Below are 13,918 nucleotides of genomic sequence, written 5' to 3'. Positions count from 1 at the left end.
AATGATGATGTTGGTTACGGTATGAAGATAGCACGTAGTTGGCATGATATTTCCTTATAAAAGAGACGTATGTGATCAATTAAAGGACAAGTTCGCCTTCATAATCATTTGAATTGAGAGAAAACAGTGCTATTGATAGGACACATCAATAAAAGTTTGAGGAATCCATTCAAAAGTTATGAATTTTTGAAGTTTCTGTGCCGTCATCCCTGGATAAGAAGACTATACAGCTTGTAATGTCAATGTGTAGAACGATATAAAGAATATATTAAGAGAATTCAACGTGTTTTCACTCTTATCGCCCAATGAATGAACACTTGACTTGCCTCTTTCCGAAAGGAGGGAGAATAATATTACCCTTCACATATGTCAGTGACAAGTTGAGGGAACGTGTACTTTTTTTCAAAAAAGTAAATTTGTGAAATTCTCTTTATGTTTTTCTTATATTATTCTACGCATATGACATCACAGGCTGTAGTAGTCTTGTCATCCCATCCAGCAGTGACTTATCACAAACTTCAAGAATTCATATTTTTTGAACGGATCGTCCGATTTTCGTCAAACCTTCACTGATGTGCTCTACTAATATTGCTTTGTTCACTTAATCCACATTTATGTCTATGAAGGCGAACATGTCCTTTAATAGTTACATGGTGAATACAGTAGTGTTTGCCGCGATGTGAAAACTGAAGTAGCAACCGTGATCATGTGTGACGTCGGGCACTGCTCTCTGGGCATCGCTCGATGAATGTAAACAGGGATTATTATTTTGAGGTCACCTTAATAACTCTGGATTTCAAGGGAGATTTGCGAGTCATCTGGAATTTAGATCGCGCAAAAAGGGAAAAGTCGCGGTAAAGTCACATGTAAATCCTTCGCATTTTCCAGAGATGTTCCGATACCCTCGACAGTGAGGACACACCAAAGGACGCACGCGTACACACGTACGCGCACGTAAATGCACATACGTGTGCGCGAGTGCATCTTGCAGTCAAAACATCATGCTTCTGCAAGGTCTACGATGTGAACAGCTAGTGATTCGATATGGGCCTGTTATATAATTGAGAAATTGAGAAGCGTCATACATGTTGCCCTCTCAAAAAAAAAAAAAAAACAATAGCCAATACATTTCATCAAAAATATAATATATATATATATATATATATATATATATATATATAAAGTGTACGAAGTGACATACTAGTAATTGTCATCGACGCCAACAGAATAGACACTTTCCCATTTGCATCAATAGACAATTAGCAAGATTTCATCCTCTCATTAAGAGTTCTAACTTGTTTGTAGAAAAGAATTCAAACCATGCTACCCCCCCCCCCCCTCCCGCCTAACATTTTGCTTTCATTGCTCAAAGACACCATTTCGTCACAGTTGATTCCCAAGTTGCCGTCGCCTTTTGTCAGGCACCGTGGCTATAGGGTTTATATTCCACACTGATGTTCGAAGCTATCGGGTTAGAACACCGAGGCAAGGAGTATAAACCTGCAACCGAATGACGTCAGTGTATAGTTACTGATATCACTCGCCGTTGCGTTTACACCTTACCTCGCCATTAGCTTACAAATAACAGTGCACATCACAGGGCGATAATAAGAATTATCCACCCTGTAGTAACGTTTTGATTGTTCAAAAACTACGGAGGGGTGGATAGTTTTATTTTACTAACGCCCAACCACGTAATGTGTATTACTTGTTTTATAAGATTATGACATTATTTAGATTCTGCGGCAGCCTCTTTCTCAAGATACCCAGGGCCAGTTTCTGGACCGCACACAGAAACTATTGCATTGCATTTCCAATAGTGCAGGTAATGCAGCTGAGCGCAGACGTGCGGTCATTAGTACCGGTCATTAGTATACTAACGCCCGGCGAAAATTTGACTTTGGGTCTTTCAGCAAAAATAAAAGACTGATCACGTGATAGCGCTCAGCCAATCATTTGATTATGATCCATTTCATTATCTGGAATAAGACGAGCAGTGGTAAATATAAACCCGAGTCACAAGGCCATAAGGATAGCATTTTGCCCCAGCCCCAGAACAGACGGACCAAACCGATGGGGAGGGGCGGGGGAGAATAGCTTATAGAGTATAGGACAGGTGATTTCTACCTCCATGCACACAACCTTGGATTCAATTTCAAACTCGATTGGACATGGCTTTGAGACTACGGATGCAAGCCCACAGCAACAGAGAACTTCAAAGCCAGGTCACGATATAATACTAGTCTTCATGACTCTAGCCGTACGTTTGTCTGGAAGTGATCTTGCTTCTAGCTTCTGTTTAGTCCTGGGACAAACGCTGACGAAACGAGGATCTTGCATCACGATTGTGTTAAACAGGAGGGAACACAATGAGCAATCAACATGCATACCTTGATGAGCGAGAACAGAGCAAGAAGAAACGAGAAATAACTAAAGACATGAATAGACATAAATGAAGAAATATACTGCAAGATAACACACAAATATCAAAATAAATTGTAGTCTGTCTGGTAGTCGTACCTTCGGAATGATTATGTGCAAGCTCTTTCCTAGCAACTGAAGTCAGAGACTTGCCGAGTAATACATGTAATGACCATATGTGCTGGGCACCGTAATACATGTAGATAAATTCACACACTTCAAGACAATTCAGGTCTTGGAATAAGGCTCAACTCAAGTGCTATATACAAGGGGCCTTTGCGTTGAGTTTAGCTTCTCTGGTTCAGCGACGCTCCGGGCAACGTGAAGTGCGTTTTCCAGGGCGTTGGTCTCCGATCATCCAATACAGATGTATTTTCTTGGATCACTAGAAATCTACACGACTTTTGCAGGAAACATCTAAATATCATTTGAATATTGGTCTGCCTTTTTATATAAAGATAACTGACGAAAATTGACAAAAGAAATAGATTTGCAATACTACATGTATACAGAAAGAAAAACAAATCCAGAAAGGATTGAAGACCAATGATCAGGAAGGGAGAAGACCACCGAAAAGAGGATGACTCAACTGGAACATTCGGCTGCTGTTCTCTAAATTAGGTAAATAATTAGACTTCTCCTAGTCCTCGTCCACCTGTTACCTCTTTTAATCTTCTGTCACCTATGAATTACTTCATCCTTTTCCCCTCTTTCTCCTTCTCCTCCTCTTCTTCCTTTTCCTTCCCCTGTTTCTCATTTTCCCATTCTCTCTGTAATCCGCCTTCCTCATTTTGCTTCCATCTCCTTTTCTTTTCTTGTCAGCTGACTTTCTTGGTGTTTCTTTCAAATTCTAAATTTTCTTCATTGTGTTTTTCAGCCCACGGACACAAGAAATCTGGTATCAAGAGACAAATCCTGCATCAGCTATTATCCGCTCGCAACTCAGTTAGCGGTCATTACCACAACAAAAGACTCGTGATGCTGCCCGTGTTTGATTGGGTTGTAAAGCTTACATCGCATATTCAAATACACTCTTGGTCTTATTCTCAGAAATGGTTAAAGGACAAGTTCACCTTCATAAACATAAGGATTGAGAAAATGCAACAATATTAGTAGAACACATCAGTGAAAGTTTGAGGAAAATTGGACAATCGATGCAAAAGTTATGAATTTTTTAAATTTTTGTGTTGGAACCGCTGGATGAGGAGACTACTACAGCTTGTGAGTCATATGCGTACAACAGTATAAAGAAAATATAAAAGAAAATTCAACATATTTTCACTTTTTTCGCATAATAAAAGAGCAATTGACTTGCCTCTTTCTAAAGGCAGGGGGAATAATATTACCCATAACATTTATCGGTAACGAGTCGGGGGAATGTGTACTTTTTTCAAACGATGGAATTTTGTCAAATTCTCTTTATATTTTCCTTATATTGTTGTACGCATGTGACATCTAAGTTATTCATACACTGCAGTAGTCTTCTCATCCAGCGGGTACTGCAAAAAAAACTTCAAAAATTCATAACTTTTGAACGGATTGTCTGATTTTCCTCAAACTTTCAATGATGTGTTCTACTAATATTGCTACATTCTCTCAATCCTTATGTTTATGAAGGTGAACTTGTCCTTTAATGAGGCCGCGTTGTTTACAGACTGGTTTGCCTATACCACGTTGCGGCCCTACATCACTATAGTCAACATCATTAGCAAACACACACAGGTATAGGGGTGGTCCAAGTTCTCTATTTATTGTCACTCAACATAATCTGTGATGAGAAGGACTTCTTGCTAGGTGTAGGATGTAAATTTTATCACAGGATGCAAGTAATGGCAACCAAGCACCAAGTGCGTTTATTATGCGAACGTGCAAACAACCTATAAACGATCAGCCGTAATGCAATGGCTAAGATGGAGACACTGGGGTCGATAGTGGACGATTTCTGCAGTACCTCTCATAAACTGCCCGTTTTATGGTTAACCTCAAAACGTCACGAAAACTATTCCATGCTGTTTTGGCCATGGAGAAGTTTTGAGACTCGTGCGCTGGTCTCGGAACCAAGAACATAACACCATTCAAAATATCTATCGCATCTTATTAGATTCATCCCATCTGAATCAGTTGGACAATTCAGTTATATGGCATAAAACAGTTATGGGAGAACGACTATACTCACTCTCCTTCGCTACTTAAAGAGTTATGTTCTTACCAAATTCTACTGCATGGTAGCTTCTGCTGCTCCGACGTGGCATCCTCAACTTCCGCTGCTACATCCCGCAACTTCATTTGCTGTTAATGTTCATCAGGCACGCATTATCATGGCATGCGAGGTTTTCTTGTTTTCTGGCAAAGGACATTCAGGCCATTGACTTTCGTATTTGCCGTGTAATCAAACAAGCAGAACAATGAAAGTTTCTTAAATTTGACCCCCCCCCCCCCCCCAAAAAAAAAAAAAAAAAAAATGAGATTGTTCGTTTCCAAATCTTAGCACACAACACACTGTTCTGTTCGTGGTAACATTGTGCACAATAGTTAAGACGAAGATGACATGGTATGTGACCTTTCCTTCTTGTTCATCCACATAAAAGTATGACGTCATCCCCGTCAAATATTGTAGCGACTTCATAGGTCAATAGAACTGTGTGAGAGAATTATGCATATATTGTGTGAGCGAAGGTGCGTGTGTGTGCATGTGTGAAGTATAATTGTTTAGTTGGCACAAAAGAGCGGAATGTCATTTCCAACTATATTCTTCACTCTACGAAATGACGAGAATCAGCACCCAAGTGCGGTCAGCATTCACCGTACCCTGGTTTTGTTAGCTTTCTTCGGCTTAGCCGACCCAAACTTCTGGTGAAAAACACTCGGACAAGAATGCTCGTTCAATAGTTTCAGGCCAATATTTGCAGAGAGATTTACTCTCTCCGATTCGCTGCGGGGAGAGGGGAGAGGGGCAGAAAAACATTCTCCTTTTTAAGAAAGTTCCTTGGCAAAGTTAGTGTTTTTTTGCTCTCCGGTTTTGATGGACAGACCTATTGTTGCCTGACCACCAGCGTCGGACCGCTCTGCCGTTCCACTCGTTCTCGGCCGAGCGCTGACCGCTTGGGATGACGTGAAAGTTAGGTGTATAGGGACTATGCAAGGATATAAACCCTTATAGAAAAAAAGAGAAGGACTTCGAGCATACCCTGTTTTCATCCATACCATGACTCAACTCCCCTACACAGTTCCAACCTTATCCTTATTCAAATGGTCTGCTCCAGGTATGTTCTCTGCAAAGCCACGTTGTTCTGAAGTGCTGTTGTTGGAACACCCTGTGCCTTGTACAGAGGCTATACTAACGAATCTGTAAAAAGATGGGAAACTCCTGGATGGTAGACTATTATTTCAAACAACCTAACTCACAGTATGCGGGAACTTGTTAAAAGAGCTAGAGGCGCGTACTTACGCGACTATCTGCTTGATAATCAATGGCGTCGGAAATCCTCGATGCAGTTTTTTCTTCCCTCTAGCTAGGGTCTATGCGAACAATATATCAATGGTAAAGCAGTAAGAGGGGGAAAGACTTAGGGAAAAAGGAGAGAGATTCCACATGATTGAATTGTATAGTTAGCTCTACAGTCTGGCAAATTGAGATCAAATCGCTGACAAGATTTTGCCGCCAAATTTTGTTTGAAGTTATACATGATTACCCAGCGAGTATAGAAAAGGGGGCTTGGGTTGCCGACTCTCGACCAGACAGCGAGCGGAGAGCGCAGGGTTCAGTTTCCTTGAATTCTAATCTAGCTGCTCTACTTTTCCTGCCAAAATGGCCCAGTTAATTCAATCGGAAGTCTGAAGTCGTGGCGAATATAATGATCGAAATGAAATTCCGCGGCCAAGTCTGCTTCTTCGATCCAAAACTGCACATATCTTGCTTCAGGTTGCTATGATACGAATTCCCTGTCACATATAGCATGAACTCACATGACCGCGAAGTTATGCATCCTTATAGGAATCTATCAAATAACAGTACCGAAAGCAGTTCAGTAGAAACGGTCAAAATCATGACTAGAGATGTAGTAGTTCAAGTTCATGTATAAGGTTACCATTTGTTCATTATACTGTGATAAATCTGGACCATGCCCTTTCACCTCATCGCTACAATTTCTTCTGACACATACATTAGACATCCGGTTCTCCTGGAAGTCGACGTTTCCACCTAGATATCCACACAAGATTTTTTTTTTTTTAATGATTTCTTAATGATTTCTGAATGGAAGGGAAAGTTAATTCAGTAAATTATGTGTTCGTCATACACATAAACACACTGTGCAAAAGGTCCCAGATAACTATCCCAGATATCAGAATATTTATGTCATTTTGTTTTTCGACAGACTTGCCCCCTATACGGTGATATGTCATCCAACAGAAGTCTTCATCGTCATCAAACTCCTTTACTGGATGAACTTTTCTGCTTAGTGATGCCGCCTTCGTTTAAAGGTTAATGATACCGAAATGCATTATGTGGATTGAGTGAATGCATGCAATATACAGAAAATGAAAAGAGAATTCAACTTCGCCATTTTCATTTTCTAGCAAAATGATATAGCACTTGACTTACAACTTTCTGAAAGTAGAGGGAACGATATTAGTAGTATCCTGAAAATCATGTCCGTAACAAGTCGAGGAGATATTGTGTAGTTAAACAAAAATTAATATTTTGTGGAGCAACTTCTCTTTAGATTCTCTTTATATCTCTGTTCTGCAGTGACTTCACGAACTGTTGTAGTCTTCTCGTCCAGCGATGGCGCACTGAAATTGTAAGATTTGATAATTTTGAAGGGATTGTTTGATTTTCCTCAATCTTCGCTGATGTGTTCTATTAGATACTGCTGCATTCCGCCAATCCCCATAACTATATGTATTTGGTTATCGTTCCTTCTAAATAGTTCTGTATCTAACAAAAAACCTCAGCAACAACAATCCTCCAAAGTATTACAGGAGATAAAAAAAAAACTTTATCTCAATATTTCTACAGTATTACAATTTTTCTGAGGGTGTAAGACAATATTAACGTAATGAAAAAAAAAATAACGGAAACATACCTTTTTTCCTTGATATCTATTTTGCATACGCTCTCTACTAGTCTTAACTTACATACGCACACACATATATGCATACACACATACACACACGCACACACACAAACACACGCACATACGCACCTATAATTTGCTTGTCAGAAAGGTCATCTCAAATGATTATGCTCCAAAAAGCGGTTGCCTTTAGAAAAGGTTTGCCTGAATTAATTGGGTTTGCAAGAGAAGATTGACATCACCTTAACGTTCAGGTGATTGTTGTTGTTTTTGTTTGTTTATTTGTTTGTTTGTTTACGAAACATGGTGCGCAAAACGTGATGCTCATCCTGCAGTCATCCAATCTCTTTGAAGACGAAAACAGGGAAATTTGTTTCTTTTTCCCTTCGGAGCATCTTGTCACAATCGTTATACTCAAGTAAAACGCAATCAAGCAGGCATGATAATGTCCTGTATAAAGACTAAGAGGCGGGGGGGGGGTCTTCAATGGGCCTCTGATATAATGTATTTCCTCTAACCGCTTCGGGTTGATTGACATAAAAGGTAAAGGACCTATATGTGCAACGCAGATGCATATTGACTTGTGTTGATATATGATACTCATCTGATCATCACTTATGTGGCCCAAGTGAAATGTAAAAATCGTCGTATATTTCATGATATTTGTATATTATTCTTCTACATTTCTTTTTATATTTCTGTTACTAATGTCATGATTAAGAAAGGACAATGCATTGACACATGCAAGTGTACGCAATCCAGTCTGGGGAAGACGCGTTTTAATGTCTTTTGTTAATCGTAATTTTAGCACTTTAGCAGTGATTGCCAGATAATGTCATCAACAGAATCTTGGGTTGGAAGGGTTTTTCTTGTGGGCGTGTCCAAGTAATCTGAAGAAATGATAGCAGAAAAACTACTGTAAAATATATGGCACATAAGTATTTGGAAATTCACTTGGCCACATCAGTGATGCTGATGGTACAACATGTATCATAAATCGACATAAGTCAACGCGCATTTGCATAGCACAAGTCTGTCCAATTCAAAAGGAACCGTGGAGCTAAGTAATTGTAGCTCTATGAAGGAACTCCTCATCCGCGCCTCCAATGTATTTGCAGACTGGAATTCTTTTTCTCCTTTCTCGACACACACACACAAACATATCCATCCATCGCATAAGAAAACAGTATTTTTATCACACTACACACAGAAACGCTCCTCGGGGCGTCACACTTTAGATCACGAAGAGTATCACGACTCGGCTTCCCTCTGTGACCACCGACCGTTTCTCGCGTTTTGTTTACAGCGAGATGTTACGAGTTCGTACAGAATCGACATATAAAACGACTCGTTGAAAACACTCCACTGTTGACGGGAAAGAAAGCTGCAATTTTCCGCCCAGGAATTCGGACAATGGTTGGGCGAAATTTCAAAGGGGGGTATTCATCGGTGCTCAATCGAACGACAAAGTGAATTACGTAAGGAGTCCTCACTCGAGTTAGCGGTTTTACTAATAAGCACTAATGCATTTGAACAAGTAACGGGATAGAAAGGAACAAAAACCCGAAGACCGCCGGGTGAGCTGAACGAGTTGCACCCTGGAGGAGAGTTGAGTGTGGCGCCCTCATGTGGCACGGCCACGACAAGGCCACGACGAATACGGCGACTCGACGTTCAAGTTTTCGTCGACCGAAATGAATTATTCCAAACAAAACAGATCAATGGAAGCATCACCAGACGCAGCAGAGATGAAGGAAAATGTGGGAATTTTAAAGGTTTGTCTATTTTCACGGAACAAAGATACTAGTGACAGCCCAAGAGTATAATAAATATCATAGTATTACTCTAGGGTGGCAGCATTAATGAGGGGAGACGACGTCATCGTGTCCCGAACCTGCCGTTGGCTTGTGTACCAGATAATCGTAAAGAAACAATAACAAAGTTTGGATAGAGAATTTCATGAACTGCAATCTTAAGGGACACATTGCTCTTACAGCGATATGCCTGGGTTACGATGTCATCTAGGCCTATTCCTTAACATTCTCTAACGAAATCGATGGTAATAATTATAATGCTAAGGCCTATATATTCTCACTCCCTGTTATGATTCAGCTCATTACGACCAAGATTTCGTGGAAAATAAAATTATAAAAGATGTAGCAATTTATCAAAGTAAAGTCAATGGTCATAATTGGTGATTTCTGACGAAAATCTTGCTATGGAGAAAGCAATAGCGCATTAAGGCGCAAGGCAAAGTGCAAACGGGACACTAATGTGGCGCCCGTGTCATCAAGCACGACGAGCGCCCCTGTTTGTTTCAATTTGGACATTGTCAATTGCGCACGAGCACAAACATCAATTGTGTCTATAACCATCGTTTCGTAGAGACAAATTTAAGTAACTTGTTTGGTCAGAAACTATGTTATGATGCAATACGTACGCCACAATGGACTACACTCTCAATCATTCAATGTAAGCCTTTAAACCGAAACACACTTTTAGAGTTCTGGCTAGAGTGCATAAGCATCAAAGAAGAGAGGAATGTGTTTGTCGACGAAATCTGTCTGAAGGCGTTTATGACACATTTAGGTGCACTCAACAATTTCTGCGCCAAAAGAAAGGCGCAAAATACGATTAGATATAACAATAGCATGTGATTTCAATCAGGTCGTCTGACCCGCGCCATTGTTCGTCCCTCAATGTAGACCAATCTCGGTTGTGCGATTAGTTCGCCGAGACACGCTGATTCCGGACAGAATAAGTGCGATTTCGGAGGTGAAGTCATGTGGCGAATTTGTTGTCGCTGTTGTTGTTTGGTTATTGCTTTCGTTATGTTTTGCGGCGTAAGACACTGTAGTGACTCAGGAGATGTCTGACTGATAACATTTAAAACCTGCGTTATTTCTGGTGATGAAGCGGTTGGACTCGAAGAAGATCAACAAGTGGGTCCGTTACACACACGGACTGTCGTTCACGAAACAGTTCGAACTGACGTTTCAACACGAAATGGCATTCCTACATTAGAACACATGTCACCCCATTCACAACAAAAGAGCGTGCACTGCCAAGATGTAGAACAGTATCGACACTAGTCATGACAACTTCCTTCGTGTACGTGAAACAAATCTTGACACACGGCGCACCGTGTGTTTCTTCCCAACGCCGCGGCGTTGGGAAGAAACAAGATTTCTTTACCCGTTGAGGACGGACTGACTTTGCTATAAAACACATTTCCCATAGACACCTGCCCGAGTATGATACTCGGGACTAGTCTTCCATGGGTTGAGATAATCTTTAACAGCTTATCATTTCTTACCGTCATTTCACTACCCTGAAACTTTCAGTATTTCACAGAAGTATGTGTCGGCACTTGTCGAGAATGCTTTACTGGCTTTAGAATCGATTCACAGAAATTAATACTAAATAAACAAATTCCCGCTGTTTAAGTTGATATAATGTATATAATCCTAAACGAAATTTAGACATTGTATTCTTTCCACGGAAACATCACGATTTACAAGTTAGGAATAAAATGTTGATGTGAACGCTTAACAGTTAGGATAACTTTCTTCTTATCAATAGATAAGAAGGAAAACGCATAATAACCATTGCAACATTTTCAATCTGCAGTATAGGGGGAAACATGACATCAAATAAATCTAATGATTATTTATTTAGAATGCAATATCAATCTAAAAGAGCAAATACAATATCCTCAATCATAACGTTATATTGAGTATGTAGGCCTACATAATTTACTATGCATAATATCATTATACAGTCCTTGTGTAAATACAGTAGACGAAAGTGAAACAGCTCGCCCTGTACTTGATTCCGATTGGTTGGTATGTTTCACTGCACATAGCGACATGTACAGCGTCTCGTCGCTAGTTGGAACCACGTGGGCGATATGCAAGGGAGGGAAAGGTCAAAGACGGCCATCCACCCGAAATGACCTCTGATTAATGCATGACACGTGTGACCCCTGATATCAAGTATTATGTTAGCCTAGGGGGCTTTTTTCTTGGCTTCAAACACTTCAGGACATTTAAACACAGTTTGCTTCTCTTGGTACTTACACACGTGTGCGAATTTCTGAAACAGCTAAACGGACATTTGTAATGCAGTGAATGACATCACCAGCTTTGAAATCTGAACAATTAGCAGCTGATAGTCGCAAAACATATCTTTATGCAAATCATATGTTGCGATGATGACCAACGCCCTCCCCCCCCCCCCCCCCCCCACCCTTCCTTCATAAAGCCATAATCTTTGCATCATCACCCTAAAACAATTCGAAGTGAACAATAGATTTTTTAATATCTTTTTTCAATATTGTGACAGTGACTGGTGCCACTGTTCCGGGCAACACGTAAAGAAAATTAGATAACTTGCTCAGCATTATGCATAATCTTCTTCTTCCTTTTTGTCCAAAAATTGTTGAAACTGCTCTGGTGTTTGATTTCAATCTACTTATATAGGCTACATGATTATAAGATTCAGTAAGAATATGGTATTGATTTTCACTCTGAAGTTTTATCGTGATTTTTTTATAACAACTGTTATAATCTAACCTCAAGTTTGATTGCCAACTACAAATAGCCTTTTAAATTGAAGCGCCTCTTCATAATGAGTTTAATGTACAATCAAACACACGGGACATTTACATAATTATTTCATTAACAATGATATCTACTGTAAACACACACGTCGTCTACAGATGTGTGATAAAGTTGTCTTCCAACATTCATCTGTATTGATTTGTATTTGCAAACCAAGTCAAAGGAAAGAAAGTTTTATTTGGCATTATTGAATCATGTAATCTTTCGCATCAATGAATTGACAGAAATGACTTTGTAGAAGAGAAACATGTTTCCGTTTGTTTATACAGTACACCATTATACAAAATGATTACTAGTACATGTATCATCATACACTGCAATTCGTTTACATGTACAGTGTTCAAACCAATGGAGCTGTTGTGAGAAAACGACTATGACCATGGACTAATAAAAGGAACATCAGTTTCAAGTCAGTAGACCCCACTTCAGCTAGAAATGTCCACATTTGATGTTAAAGTTGATGGAAAGCTACCTATATTGGGTAGAAATAAAACGTTATACTAACCTCTCGTGAAAGATCAAAGGTCACTGTACTTTTGTTAAAATCTCATTCTTGACGCATATAGCTTCAGCTAGTCATACAGAAATGATAACAATTATCTGGTGAGAAAGAATAGAAATTGATTGCCTACAATGGGAGGGGTGAAAGGTCACCGGTCACCAGAAGTTAGTTATTAAAATCATTTACCCCTATAGCTCTATATAAAGGACTGGGATAAGTTTGGTGATAATGCTATGTGGTGCAATGGACGTAACTAAATTCATTTGATTTTTTGTTTTTGTTTTTGTTTTGCAGAGAGTGTTATGGGTCAGTCCTCGGTCTGTTTTCAAGATCAAATATAACCTTCATCAAAATGTAAATGAAGATCAGGTATAACCTTCATCAAAATGTAAATGAAGATCAAGTATAACCTTCATCAAAATGTAAATGAAGATCAAGTATAACCTTCATCAAAATGTAAATGAAGATCAGGTGTAACCTTCATCAAAATGTAAATGAAGAGCCGTGTTCTTATGACAGATATAGCGATTGATTAATTATATTTTAACAAGCGGAGGTATCCCAGTCGCCAAAGTGCTGCAGTCGAATTACCCTTTATAGTAGTGTTCTTACCTGGCACTATCTTTGGAGAATACTCCGAGCTGTCTTAAGTTGAAATTCACTTCGCTAAATCTAAAATCCAACTAGAGCTGCAGAGCCAGACGTACTAAAGTATAGTCCCGGGAGTTGTCAGTGTCTGATGAGGTCCATGGATCCATGATCTGAGTATAGCGATAGTCTTTCACTGTACTGAGTAGCAATGGTCATAAAACATGTCCCTTTGCCAGTACAATACTATCTTGTTAATCGTAATGCTGTAACTCATCGATCTTAAGCTGTGTGCCTTTTTCTTTTTTAGGGGAAGGGCATATTAGAGACAATCGATACTTCTGCGGGGAAGTCCCCCAAATTCAAAGACATACATGTCTCTTTGGACTTGGCAAGTTTTTATGTGAATCGATATGAATATCATTTTTACGGATTCACAAAAAAATCGAAATTGAAATACTTATGTTGACAATGATTTTATACCTATGATAAGTTTACTTTTTTTTTTTCATATGACCAGTCACCTACTATTCCTAAGTGGTCGTAGTTGTGCAGGTTTGCGTCGGTGATTTACTAACATCTTTTTTGTAATTCAAAGCTTGTTTGGGAAAACATTTTGGAGCTTTGTAACTGTGACTACAGCAAGTCATGGCATTAAGTGATTTATATATTTCCCGTACCACTCCAAAGAATGCGATGAAAGAAGT

Source organism: Diadema antillarum, unplaced genomic scaffold (genome assembly GCF_040938485.1).
Source record: "Diadema antillarum isolate AM-2024a unplaced genomic scaffold, OU_Dant_1.0 scf00000097, whole genome shotgun sequence".
NCBI lineage: Eukaryota > Metazoa > Echinodermata > Echinoidea > Diadematoida > Diadematidae > Diadema > Diadema antillarum.
Note: the sequence above shows the minus strand (reverse complement) of the source record.